Source organism: Vicia villosa, unplaced genomic scaffold, assembly GCF_029867415.1.
Source record: "Vicia villosa cultivar HV-30 ecotype Madison, WI unplaced genomic scaffold, Vvil1.0 ctg.000024F_1_1, whole genome shotgun sequence".
Lineage (NCBI taxonomy): Eukaryota > Viridiplantae > Streptophyta > Magnoliopsida > Fabales > Fabaceae > Vicia > Vicia villosa.
In genome coordinates this window covers 291,622-305,506 of record NW_026704956.1, presented here as the reverse complement: position 1 = coordinate 305,506, position 13,885 = coordinate 291,622, and positions in this window count along the sequence as shown.

Genomic DNA, 13,885 nt, shown 5'->3' with positions numbered 1-13,885 from the left:
TGTTATCATCAAAACTAAGATAATTGATAAGAACAAATCTTGTTCTAACAATCTCCCCCTTTTTGATGATGACAAAAACATATATAAATGATATGAATTTGCGATCAGAAAGAGTAGACGGCAAAAGACAAATTACACAGCTATAGCATAAGCATATGAATATGTCTCCCCCTGAGATTAACAATCTCCCCCTGAGATAAATAATCTCCCCCTGAAATAAATACTCGAAGAACTTTGATAAAAGACTTCCCTGATTATTTCGGTAGAGACGATCATATGAGCTTCTGTCTTCAGAGAATTCATAGCTTCTGACTTCTGCTTCCATTGGACAGCTTCAGAACTTGAATTTCTTTAGATCCTTAGAACACTCACAGCTTCTGACTTCTGCTTCCATTCAGGACAGCTTCAGAACTTGAGTTTCTTTGATCTTCAGAACATTCACAGCTTCTGATTTCTGCTTCCATTCAGGACAGCTTCTGAACTTGAATTTCTGGATCTTTTGGAGCATTCACATCTTCTGATTTCTGCTTCCCTCGGATAGCTTCAGAACTTTGAATGTCTACCAACATCACTTCATGCTAGATTTGTATCAGAACATTGTTGAATGTACCAGAGCATCATCTGAGCATCTCTACATCCTGAAATGTTACAGAACAAAAACTAAACGACAAAAGTCAGCATGAACGAGTTAGAACATAAAATGTATATTCAAATACATGATATGTATCAGAGCCAAATGTATCAGAGCATTTAGGCTAAAAACATGTATCAGAGCAAATAATGTATCAGAGCCATAACATTATATGTATCAGGGCAAATAGAATTTTGTCATAACATGATAGACAATGATATTCAAATTCTATTATCAGTGCTTCTGATTCATTCTTCTTTCTTGCTTCTGATCTCTGAAGCTTGACAGCGCTCAGCTTGCTTCAGTTTCCATGGTTTTGCTTCTAGTGTTTGCTTTGAAGATTCACTTCACTTCTCTGTACCTGCAAAACACTTAAACCATATAGAACTTGCAGTTCTTGTTAGTGAATGTGTGGGAGCCTTTACCCAGCAACTGATAGATTTAATCAAATCATTTATCATTTATCTTCTCCCCCTTTTTGTCATAACATCAAAAAAGAATATATAAAAAGATTCAGATGTATAAAACGACAAAAGATAACATTTACTGGAATGTAAAACACAAAGAAACTTTTTTATTGATAATCAAAAGATATTACAAAAGGTTCCTATGTTTAACAAGATGAAAAACATTCCTAGCAAATACAAAACAAGCAGAAGCAGCAAGGAAAAGAAAACTACAAAGTAGAATTTCCAAAGAGGAAATGACTACAAAAATTAAAAAATACAACAATCGGTCAAGAAACTCAACATAGAAGTTGAGTATATCTTCCCACAACTCAAGAAAGTCTTCTGTCTTTGGATGAAAGTTGATAACAACATCAAAGAAGAGTCTGACTTGAGCGGTATTAGAAGAGCCATCCCGAGATGCACAGAGATCTGTCGCCTTTGAGTCATGGAGCTACAACAGGCTTGAGGTGAACGCTAGGTTTTGAGAGAAGAAATGAAAACCGAGAGAGAGAGAGAGAGAGAGAGAAAACTTTTAAGAGGAAACCAAAAAGATAGGAAACCGAAAACCATTTTGAAGAGTATTTAAAGGAAAATAAAATGAAACGAATGATGAAAAGCATTTAATGTTACGTGACGAGAGGAGAGATAATAAAGACAAATGAAGTGACTAGCACAGTTACCTATGGTCGGCGTCCCTTCAACTGCACGCGCGCTTATCCATGAATAGTAACGACAGGTTTACCATCCCGAGATAAAGCGTAACAGCTGTTTTGCTTTAAAAGAGGTTCTGAAACAACTTAGACAATGAAACGTTAGTAATAACCGAATCATAATTTCTAAAAGAATTCAATCAGAACTTCTGATTAAAAAAAATGTTCCACATTCATTTCAGAAGATACTCATACATGAGAACTTCTCATCTTCTCATTCTGGGCATAAATCCATACTGATGTTCTTCAGAATGAACTTAAACCTATCTTCAGCCAGGGGTTTTGTAAAGATATCAGCCCATTGATGGTCTGTATCAACAAAGTTTAAAGAAATAACACCCTTCTGAACATAGTCCCTTATGAAATGATGTTTTATCTCAATATGTTTAGCTTTTGAATGAAGAATAGGATTCTTAGATAAACATATAGCAGAAGTATTATCACAGAATATAGGAATGTTACTCTCAAATATCTGATAATCTTCTAACTGACTTTTCATCCAGAGCATCTGTGTGCTACAACCAGCAGCTGCGACATATTCTGCTTCTGTGGTTGATAGAGCAATGGTTGCTTGCTTCTTGCTGTACCAGGAGATTAAGTGACTTCCAAGAAATTGGCAACTTCCTGAAGTACTTTTTCTTTCAATTCTGTCTCCAGCATAATCAGCATCGCAGAATCCTACTAAGTTGTATTCTTTAGATTTTCTGTAAACTAAACCAACATTAGTAGTACCTTTCAGATACCTTAGAATCCTCTTAACAGCAGTTAAATGAGATTCTCTAGGATCTGATTGGAATCTAGCACACAAACAAACACTGAACAGAATGTCAGGTCTAGAAGCAGTCAGATATAGAAGAGATCCAATCATACCTCTGTATAGCTTCTGATCTACCTTCTTACTTACCTCATCCTTACCTAGGATGCATGTTGGATGCATAGGAGTTTTGGCTTCTTTACAGTCTAGAAGATTAAACTTCTTCAGAAGTTCCTTCACATACTTGGTTTGGTGAACATACGTTCCTTCTGATGTTTGATTTATTTGTATTCCAAGGAAATACTTGAGTTCTCCCATCATGCTCATTTCAAACTCAGCCTGCATAGACTTAGCAAACTCCTTTCCAAGTGTAGCATTAGATGTTCCAAAAATAATATCATCTACATATATTTGACAAATTAAAATATCCTTTTCAAAGGTTTTACAAAAGAGAGTAGTGTCCACTTTTCCTCTAGTGAAACCATTTTCTAGAAGGAAAGAACTTAAGCGTTCATACCAAGCTCTGGGAGCCTGTTTCAATCCATACAATGATTTCTTAAGTTTAAAAACATGATTAGGAGACATAGAGTCTTCAAAACCAGGAGGTTGATGGACATAAACTTCTTCATCTATATAACCATTTAAGAAGGCACTCTTAACATCCATCTGATAGAGAGTGATGTTATGTTGAGTGGCAAAAGAAATTAATAGACGAATAGACTCTAACCTGGCCACTGGTGCAAAGGTTTCTGTGTAGTCAATCCCTTCTTGCTGACTATAACCCTGAGCCACCAGTCTGGCTTTGTTCCTTACCACTTCGCCTTTCTCACTGAGCTTGTTTCTGAAGACCCAATTTGTACCAATTATATTGAATCCATCTGGTCTAGGAACAAGATCCCAAACATCATTCCTTGTAAACTGATTTAGTTCTTCTTGCATATCAATTATCCAGTCTGGATCTTCTAGAGCATGATCAACGGAAGTTGGCTCGATCAAAGATACAAGACCTAATTGACAGTCTGCATTGTTCCTAAGGAATGCTCTTGTTCTGATTGGATCATCCTTCTTTCCAAGAATGACATCTTCTGAATGACCAGAGATGAGTCTGGATGATCTTCTGACAGATGGTTCTTCAGAAATACTTAGATCCTCCAGAGAAGCTGATACTTGATCTTCAGATTCTTTGCTTCTGAGAAGCTCTGCTTCTGATGCGTTGCTTCTTGGCTCAACAACTTCTGATATGTCAATATCACAACCTGCAAAATCATCAACTTGCTTTGGTTTTTCAGAACCAAGCTTATCATCAAACCTGATATTGATTGATTCTTCCACAACCAATGTTTCAGTATTGTATACTCTGTAGCCTTTTGAGCGTTCAGAATATCCAAGAAGGAAACACTTTTGAGCTTTGGAATCAAACTTACCAAGATGATCTTTAGTGTTCAGAATAAAGCATACACATCCAAAAGGATGGAAATATGAAATGTTAGGCTTTCTATTCTTCCACAATTCATAGGGAGTCTTATTAAGAATAGGTCTGATAGAGATTCTATTCTGAATATAACATGCAGTGTTTATTGCTTCTGCCCAGAAATGCTTAGCCATATTGGTTTCATTGATCATGGTTCTGGCCATTTCTTGAAGAGTCCTATTCTTTCGTTCTACAACCCCATTTTGCTGTGGAGTTCTAGGACAAGAGAAATCATGGGCAATACCATTTTCTTTGAAGAATTCTTCAAAGGATCTGTTCTCAAATTCACCACCATGATCACTTCTGACCTTTATGATTTTACACTCTTTTTCAGATTGAATCTGAATGCAGAAATCAAAGAACACTGAATGAGTCTCATCCTTGTGTTTCAAGAATTTTACCCATGTCCAGCGGCTATAATCATCTACGATGACTAATCCATATTTCTTTCCTCTGACAGATGCTGTTTTGACTGGGCCAAACAGATCAATGTGCAAGAGTTCTAATGGCCTTGAGGTAGAAACAACATTCTTAGACTTGAATGCAGGTTTGGAGAACTTGCCCTTCTGACATGCTTCACAAAGAGCATCTGATTGGAATTTCAGATTAGGGAGTCCTCTGACGAGATTCAGTTTGTTAATCTGAGAGATCTTTCTCAAACTAGCATGACCTAATCTTCTGTGCCAGACCCACTGCTCTTCAGAAACAGACATAAGACAAGTCACCTTCTGACTCATAAGATCTTGCAGATCTGTCTTATAAATGTTGTTCTTCCTCTTGCCTGTAAATAGGATTGAGCCATCCTTCTGATTTACAGCCTTGCAAGACTTTTGATCAAAGATTATATCATAACCATTGTCACTTAATTGACTGATAGATAAGAGGTTATGAGTTAATCCTTCTACAAGAAGTACATTAGAAATGGAAGGAGAGTTACCAGACTTTATAGTTCCAGAGCCAATTATCTTGCCCTTCTGATCTCCTCCGAACTTGACTTCTCCTCCAGACTTAAGTACCAGGTCTTGGAACATAGACCTTCTTCCTGTCATGTGTCGCGAGCATCCAGAGTCCAGGTACCATGACATGTTGTGCTTTGTCCTTCTTGCAGCCAAGGATATCTGCAATAGGAATAATCTTATCCTTAGGTACCCACATCTTTTTGGGTCCTTTCTTGTTAGATTTCCTCAAGTTCTGATTGAACTTGGGTTTTACATTATAAGCAATAGGAGGAACAGCATGATAATTCTTAATGTGAGTTTCATGATATTTCCTAGGTTGTGTCACATGCTTCTTAGTGTGTGTTATGTGAAAACTTTGTGCATGTGAGGTGTGCCTAATATCATGAGAGTGGCCATACTTGAACTGATCATACAATGGCTTGTATGTAATTTTCATTTCATCAACAGGTTCAAGTTTGTATGGGGTTTCACCCTCATAACCAATGCCAACTCTTTTGTTTCCAGACACAGCATATATCATAGAAGCTAGCTGACTTCTGCCAATACTTCTAGATAAGAACTTTCTGAAACTTAAATCATATTCTTTCAGAATATGGTTCAGACTAGGAGTGGATTTTTCTGAATCAGAAGGAGATCCAACATTATTGGATAATTTTAAAAGTTTTTCTTTTAATTCAGAATTCTCCAACTCAAGCTTCTTTGTTTCAAATTCAAATTGCTTTTTCAGCTTTTTGTATTTGAGACTAATCTGAGACTTGAGTTCCAGAAGTTCAGTTAGACCGGAAACTAACTCATCTCTAGTAAGTTCAGAAAATACCTCTTCAGAATCTGATTCTGATGTAGATTCTGATCCGTCATCTTCTGTCGCCATCAGCGCACAGTTGGCCTGCTCATCTTCTGAATCATCTTCTGACTCATCCCAGGTTGCCATAAGACCTTTCTTCTTATGAAACTTTTTCTTGGGACTTTCCTTCTGAAGATTTGGACATTCATTCTTGTAGTGTCCAGGCTCATTGCATTCATAGCACATGACCTTCTTTTTGTCAAATCTTCTTTCATCAGAAGATTCTCCACGTTCAAATTTCCTTGAACTTCTGAAGCCTCTGAACTTCCTTTGCTTGGTCTTCCAGAGTTGATTTAGCCTTCTGGAAATCATGGACAGTTCATCTTCTTCTTCAGATTCTGATTCTTCAGGATCTTCTTCTCTAGCCTGAAAAGCGTTAGTGCATTTCTTGATATTAGATTTTAATGCAATAGATTTACCTTTCTTTTGAGGCTCATTTGCGTCCAGCTCAATCTCATGGCTTCTCAAGGCACTGATAAGCTCTTCCAGAGAAACTTCATTCAGATTCTTCGCAATCTTGAATGCAGTCACCATCGGACCCCATCTTCTGGGTAAGCTTCTGATGATCTTCTTCACATGATCAGCCTTGGTGTATCCTTTGTCAAGAACTCTCAATCCAGCAGTAAGAGTTTGAAATCTCGAAAACATCTTTTCAATGTCTTCATCATCCTCCATCTTGAAGGCTTCATACTTCTGGATTAAGGCAAGAGCTTTTGTCTCCTTGACTTGAGCATTTCCTTCATGAGTCATTTTCAAGGACTCATATATGTCATAGGCCGTTTCCCTGTTAGATATCTTCTCATACTCAGCATGAGAGATAGCATTCAGCAAAACAGTTCTACATTTATGATGATTCCTGAAAAGCTTCTTTTGATCATCATTCATTTCTTGCCTTGACAGCTTTACGCCTCTGGCATTTACAGGATGTTTGTAACCATCCATCAGAAGATCCCATAGATCACCATCTAGACCCAGAAAGTAACTTTCCAGTTTATCTTTCCAGTATTCAAAGTTTTCACCATCAAATACCGGCGGTCTAGTATAACCATTGTTACCGTTGTATTGCTCAGCAGAGCCAGATGTAGATGCAGGTGTAGGTATAGTCCTTTCACTTTCATCAACCATCTTTTAGATGAAGCGTTTTTCTCTTCCTGAATCTTTTCTAAACACGGTTAAGTGCTTGCACCTTAGAACCGGCGCTCTGATGCCAATTGAAGGATAGAAAAGCACTTAGAAAGGGGGGGATTGAATAAGTGTGACTTAAAATCTTGAGTGATAAAAAATAAAATGCACAATTATTTTTATCCTGGTTCGCTGTTAACGAAGCTACTCCAGTCCACCCCCGCAGAGATGATTTACCTCAACTGAGGATTTAATCCACTAATCGCACGGATTACAATGGTTTTCCACTTAGCCGCAACTAAGTCTTCCAGAGTCTTCTGATCACAACCTGATCACTCCAGGAACAACTGCTTAGTTCACTCCTAAGACTTTTCTAGAGTCTACTGATCAACACGATCACTCTAGGCTTAGTTCACTCCTAAGACTTTCTGCTCAGCCAACTGCCAAGACTTCCTGCTCAGCTAACTGCTAAGACTTCCTGCTCAGCTAACTGCTAAGACTTCCTAGAGTATACTGATCAACTGATCACTCTAGTTCCTTACAACTTAATGTAATCTATTCAAGAGTTTACAAATGCTTCTTAAAAGCGATAATCACAACTGTGATATTTCTCTTACAATTTAAGCTTAATCTCACTAAGATATTACAACAGCAATGTAGTGAGCTTTGATGAAGATGAAGATTCTGAGTTTAGATTTGAACAGAGTTTCAGCAAGTTAATTTGAATTGTATTGGTGCGAAATCGTTAACCTTGCTTCTCATCAGAACTTCATATTTATAGGCGTTGAGAAGATGACCGTTGAATGCATTTAATGCTTTGCGTGTTCCGTACAACTTTGCATTTAATGTTATACGCTTTTGTCAACTACCTCGAGCCTTGTTCACGCTGTGTCTACTGACGTAGCCTTTAGTAGCTTTAACGTTCCTTTTGTCAGTCAGCGTAGTCTGCCACGTGTACTTCCTTCTGATCTGATGTTTGTGAATACGACGTTTGAATATCATCAGAGTCAAACAGCTTGGTGCACAGCATCTTCTGATCTTCTGACCTTGAAGTGCTTCTGAGCGTGATACCATCTTCTGATCTTCAGTGCTTCTGATCTCATGTTCTTCTGATGCTTCCATAGACCCATGTTCTGATTCTGCTTCGACCATCTTCTGATGTCTTGCCAGACCATGTTCTGATGTTGCATGCTGAACCATTCGAGACACATCTTCTGAGCGCTGAATTATGCGTACTCTTTATATATTTCCTGAAAGGGAAATTGCATTGGATTAGAGTACCATATTATCTTAAGCAAAATTCATATTATTGTTATCATCAAAACTAAGATAATTGATAAGAACAAATCTTGTTCTAACACCCCTTTCTAAGTGTTTTTCTATCCTTCAATTGGCATCAGAGCGCCGGTTCTAGGTGCAAGCACTTAACCGTGTTAGACAAAAGATCCAGGGAGAAAAACACAAAGTTAAAATGGTTGAAACAACTTTATCTACTCCTACTCCTAAACAAAACAACAATGGTAATGGAAGCAATAGTTTCAATGGATACAATAGACCACCAGTTTTTGATGGTGAAAACTTTGAGTATTGGAAAGATAGACTCGAAAGTAACTTTCTTTGTCAAGATGGTGACTTATGGGATCTAGTGCTGGATGGTTACACACATCCTGTGAATGCTCAAGGTGTCAAGATTTCTAGACAAGCCATGAGTGATGCTCAAAAGAAAAACTTCAAGAATCATCATAAGTCTAAAACCATATTGCTAAATGCTATCTCTCATGCTGAGTATGAGAAGATAACAAACAGAGAAACTACTCATGATATCTTTGAATCCTTAAAGATGACTCATGAGGGTAATGCTCAAGTAAAGGAGACAAAGGTCTTGGCTCTAATCCAGAAGTATGAAGCATTCAAGATGGAGGAAGATGAGCATATTGAAGCAATGTTTTCAAGATTCCGGACTCTGACTGCTGGATTGAGAGTACTAGATAAAGGCTACACCAAAGTTGATCATGTAAAGAAGATCATCAGAAGCTTACCCAGAAGATGGGGACCCATGGTGACTGCATTCAAGATTTCCAAGAATCTGAATGAAGTGTCTCTTGAGGAGTTGATCAGTGCCCTGAGGAGTCATGAAATTGAGCTGGACGCAAATGAACCTCAGAAGAAAGGTAAGTCCATTGCATTAAAAACTAATAGTAAAAAATGCACTAACGCGTTTCAGGCTGAAGAAGAAGATTCTGAAGAGTGAGAATCAGAAGAAGAAGAAGAAGAAGAAGAAGAAGAAGAAGAAGAAGAAGAACTATCTTTAATATCCAGAGGAGTAAATCAACTCTGGAAAAGCAAGCAGAGAAAGTTGAAGAACTTCAAGAACTTAAAAAGGCCTGAAAAAGGAGAATCTTCTGGAAACAGAAGATCTGACAAAAAGAAGGTGACGTGCTATGAATGTAAAGAGCCTGTACACTACAAGAATGAATGTCCAAAGCTTCAGAGAGAAAAGCCCAAGAAAAGATTTGAAAAGAAGAAAGGTCTTATGGCTACCTGGGATGACTCAGATTCTTCTCATCAAGAGTCAGATTCTGAAGATGAGCAGGCAAACATAGCACTGATGGCCACCGTTGATGAAGAATCAGAATCTACATCAAACTCAGATTCTGAAAAGGTATTTTCTGAACTTTCTAGAGATGAGTTAGTTTCCAGTTTAACTGAACTTCTGGAAATCAAGGCTAAACTTAGTATCAAATACAAAAAGCTGAAAAAGCTCTTTGTATCTGAAACTAAGAAACTTGAGAAAGAAAATTCTGAACTTAAAGAAAAAGTTTTAAAACTATCTAAAGATGCTGAATCATCTTCAAGTTCAGAAAAGTCTATTCCAAGTGTGAACAATATTCTTAAGGAATATGACTTGAGTATCAGAAAGTTTCTATCTAGAGGTATAGGCAGGAGTCAACTAGCCTCTATGATATACGGTGTAAGTGGAAACAAGAGAATAGGCATGGGCTATGAGGGTGAAACCCCATATAAACTTGAACCTATTTATGAGATGATTATTACATACAAACCTTTGTATGATCAGTTCAAGTATGGCCATTCTCATGATATTAGGCACACATTACATGCTAAGAGTTTCCACATAACACACACCAAGAAACAAGTTGATACACATTCTAGAAAATCTTATGTTAAACCTCATGCTAAATCTCAGTTCAATCAGAACTTGAGAAGGACTAACCCAAAAGGACCCAAAAGAATGTGTGTACCTAAGGAAAAGATAATTCCTATTGCAGATCTCCTTCAAGGCTCAAAAGACAAAGGCAAACATAACATGGTACCTGGACTCTGGGTGCTCACGACACATGACGGGAAGAAAGTCTATGTTCCAAAACCTGGAGCTTAAATCTGCTGGAGAAGTAAAGTTTGGAGGGAACCAGAAGGGAAAAATCATTGGTTCTGGAACCATATGCTTTGGTAACTCTCCCTCTATATCTAATGTTCTTTTAGTAGATGGATTAGCTCATAACTTATTGTCCATAAGTCAATTAAGTGACAATGGATTAGCTCACCAATTTCACCGCTACAAAAGGTGACAAAGATCGAGTTCTGGGAGGACTGAATTGATACAAATGGAAGGGTGAAATACAACTTAATCGAGTTGAAGAATGATGATGATGTGAAGGCCATGTGGAAATCATTTCGCCATAGGAGAACTAAAGATCTGATCGAATTAAATGCGCAAATCCAAAGATCCATGGACGACATAATGAAGTGTCTGAAACGTCCAGAGTCATCCGTTAGTGCCTAAGTTTTTTTCATGTTTCAGAGTACTGTTTATGTTTGTTGTTTGTTATCTGAAGTTTGTTAAATGTGTTGGTTTGTTATTGATGTTATTTTTTTATCTACTCGAAGCATGGAATTGAAAATAATATTATGCAATAAAAAATATATCCATACAAAATATACATATAATACAATCATAAAAAAATAAATCTACATAGGCCCTCCATGAGCAACATCGGCCAACCTAGCTAAAATACTATGAACCTCACCATCAGGGTTCACAAAACCCATGAGGCTATCTAAGTGAACAGCGATGAACTGTAGGCGGCTGTCCTGGTCACCTGCGAGAGGTGGAGCTAGTGGTGGTGGTGGATCGGAAGAAGCCCTGGTACCTTAAGGCCCTGAAACATCAGATGTTGTGCCATGTGGTATGACCCTAGGGTGTGACACACTGAGGAACCATTCCAGGTATCCATCCTGGCACTGCCTAGGGTGCTGAACCTCAACGGCTGTATCAGTGATCTCACAGGGGGAGCTGATGATGTGACTTTGAAACCATTGATTAGTGCCACCTGTTGGAGCCTCTGGATCGATGTGGGATGCCTTGTATATAACCAAACTAGCATAGACACCTCTCAGGTAAGTGTTAGCCACATGGCTCTACCATTTGACATATCCTGAATATAAGGAAGATACATCAAAAGGACGATGACGGTGATGACCTGTATACGATGTCCAGATGACATCATCCAGCGTCAGAGCATCCAGCCTCCGTCTGTACTCAATCAACCCTTCTAGAATGGCCTGTTTGGCCTTCAACCTCTTCGCACAAGAGTCAGCAGCCGCAACACGTTGGATCTTCCGCTCACAAATGTAAGGTAAGTGCTTGTATATCCAACATTGCATAAATAAAAATAATCAAGCTCGGATAAATTATAATAAAACACAAAAAACCGTGTAAAAATTATAATATACCTGTAACAAGCTCAGGTAACCAGTTAAATGTCTGGTGTCAGGATGAGATGCATCATCAAGCGTCGTGCACAACATCGACAAAGCCTCAACTACCCAAGCCCAATACGGTGTGTCAAGGGTGCTGAATAAAGAAAGATAGCGGACATCTATATAAACTCCAGACTTGTCCGCAAAGAGAGTACACTCCACTAGATGTAGCATATACGCCCTAGCGGAAGTGTGGTACTTCCCTGCATCCACAAGCTCCTGATAAATCCTCTTAAACCAAGACATCCTAAGGTGCAAGTCTCGAATCTCACCAAACTCAGTCAACACCTCTGTCTCATCAACCTCCAACGCATCCACAACTATTCACGCCGCCGTTGCATGGTCCATATGAACTGGTGTGAAAAACGTACCAGCAATCAGAAGGTGAAATATGGCATCTACATCATCCAGAGTCACAGTCATCTCCCCAAATGAATGATGGAAGGATGATGTCTCCGGGTGCCACCTCTCAACAAAAGCTGATAACAGTGAGGCGTCCAACATCGTCAAAGAGCATCAAACAAAGTCCATCAAATGGAAGTCCTCAACTATCCTCCTCACCTGTTCAGGCATTGATCTCTAAGGGAAGTTCTTCAACTTCAACCCGTGAGAAGAGAACTTCAACATTGGTCGCTCCTGAAAAAAAAATATAATTAAAACAAATTATTATAAGTCAAATCGCGTAAAAAAAATTAAGCACTTAAGCAATGTTACATACTTCACCCTGCCATATCCTATAAGCGACATGGTCACGTATCCCGTCAACACCGACCTGTAAGAAGGTCCTCCTGGGAAAGCTCTATCAGTGTATACTGATGGCTCCGTAGATGCACGAGTGGTGGTGTCTGTCTCTTGCACCACCCGCTCCTGACCTATCTGATCGTCAGCCACCTCAACCTCTACCTCAGCTACCGGCTTCTCTACCTCTGTCACCGGATCCCGAACCACAGCCACCTGCTCCCTAACCTCAGGCACCGCATCCTCAACCTCAACAACCTCACCCTGAACCACCTGTGAAGGATAGAAAAACACTTAGAAAGGGGGGGATTGAATAAGTGTATCTCAAAAACTTGGAAGATAAAAACAATGAACACAATTATTTTTATCCTGGTTCGTTGTTAACGAAACTACTCCAGTCCACCCCCTTAGAATGATTTACCTCCACTGAGGATTTAATCCATTAATCCAACTGATTACAATGGTTATCCACTTAGAAAACTTCTAAGTCTTCTAGAGTATATAGATCACAACTTGATCACTCTAGGAATTCTTCTAGAGTCTACAGATCACAACTTGATCACTCTAGGAACCTTTTACAATCAATGTAAAAATAACATTTACAAGAGTATAGATTTGCTTCTAATAAAGCTGTAATCACAACTGTGATATTTCTCTTAAGTTCTAAGCTTAACACTCACTAAATATTACAAGAGTTTGTGAGGTTGAAGATGAAGTTTGTGACCTTTGATTTTGACAGCGTTTCAGTATAAGGCACAAGTGTTCTACTTTGCTTCTGATCAGAACTTTTATTTATAGGCGTTGAGAGGAAATGACCGTTGGGAGCATTTAATGCTTTGCGTGAATAGTACAGCTTTGCATTTAATGTTTCACACTTTTGTCAACTACCTCGAGCCTTGCTTTTCCTGCTTTTACTGACTTTGCCTTTTGTAGCTTCTAACGTTCCTTTTGTCAGTCAGAGATTAGACATTTCAGCCTTTCATCTTGTACTTTCTTCTGGACTCAGATTTTGTAGGATACAACGTTTGAATATCAGAGTCAACAGCTTTGGTGCAGAGCATCTTCTGACTTTGAAGAGCTTTGAGCGTGATACCATCAGAGCTTCAGAGCTTTTACTTCTGACTTCATTCTTCTGATGCTCTCAATTCATGTTCTGATTCTGCTTGACCATCTTCTGATGTCTTGCCAGAGCATGTTCTGATGAAGCCATCCAGAACCTTCTTAGTCAGTTGCTTCTGAGCGCTGATTTGTGCATACTCTTTATATATTTCCTGAAATGGAAAATGCAAAGGATTAGAGTACCACATTATCTTATACAAAATTCATATATAATGTTATCATCAAAACACATAATATTGATCAGAACAAATCTTGTTCTAACAACCTGCTCCTCAACAACAGTGGATGCTCTACTAGTCCGGCGGCGAG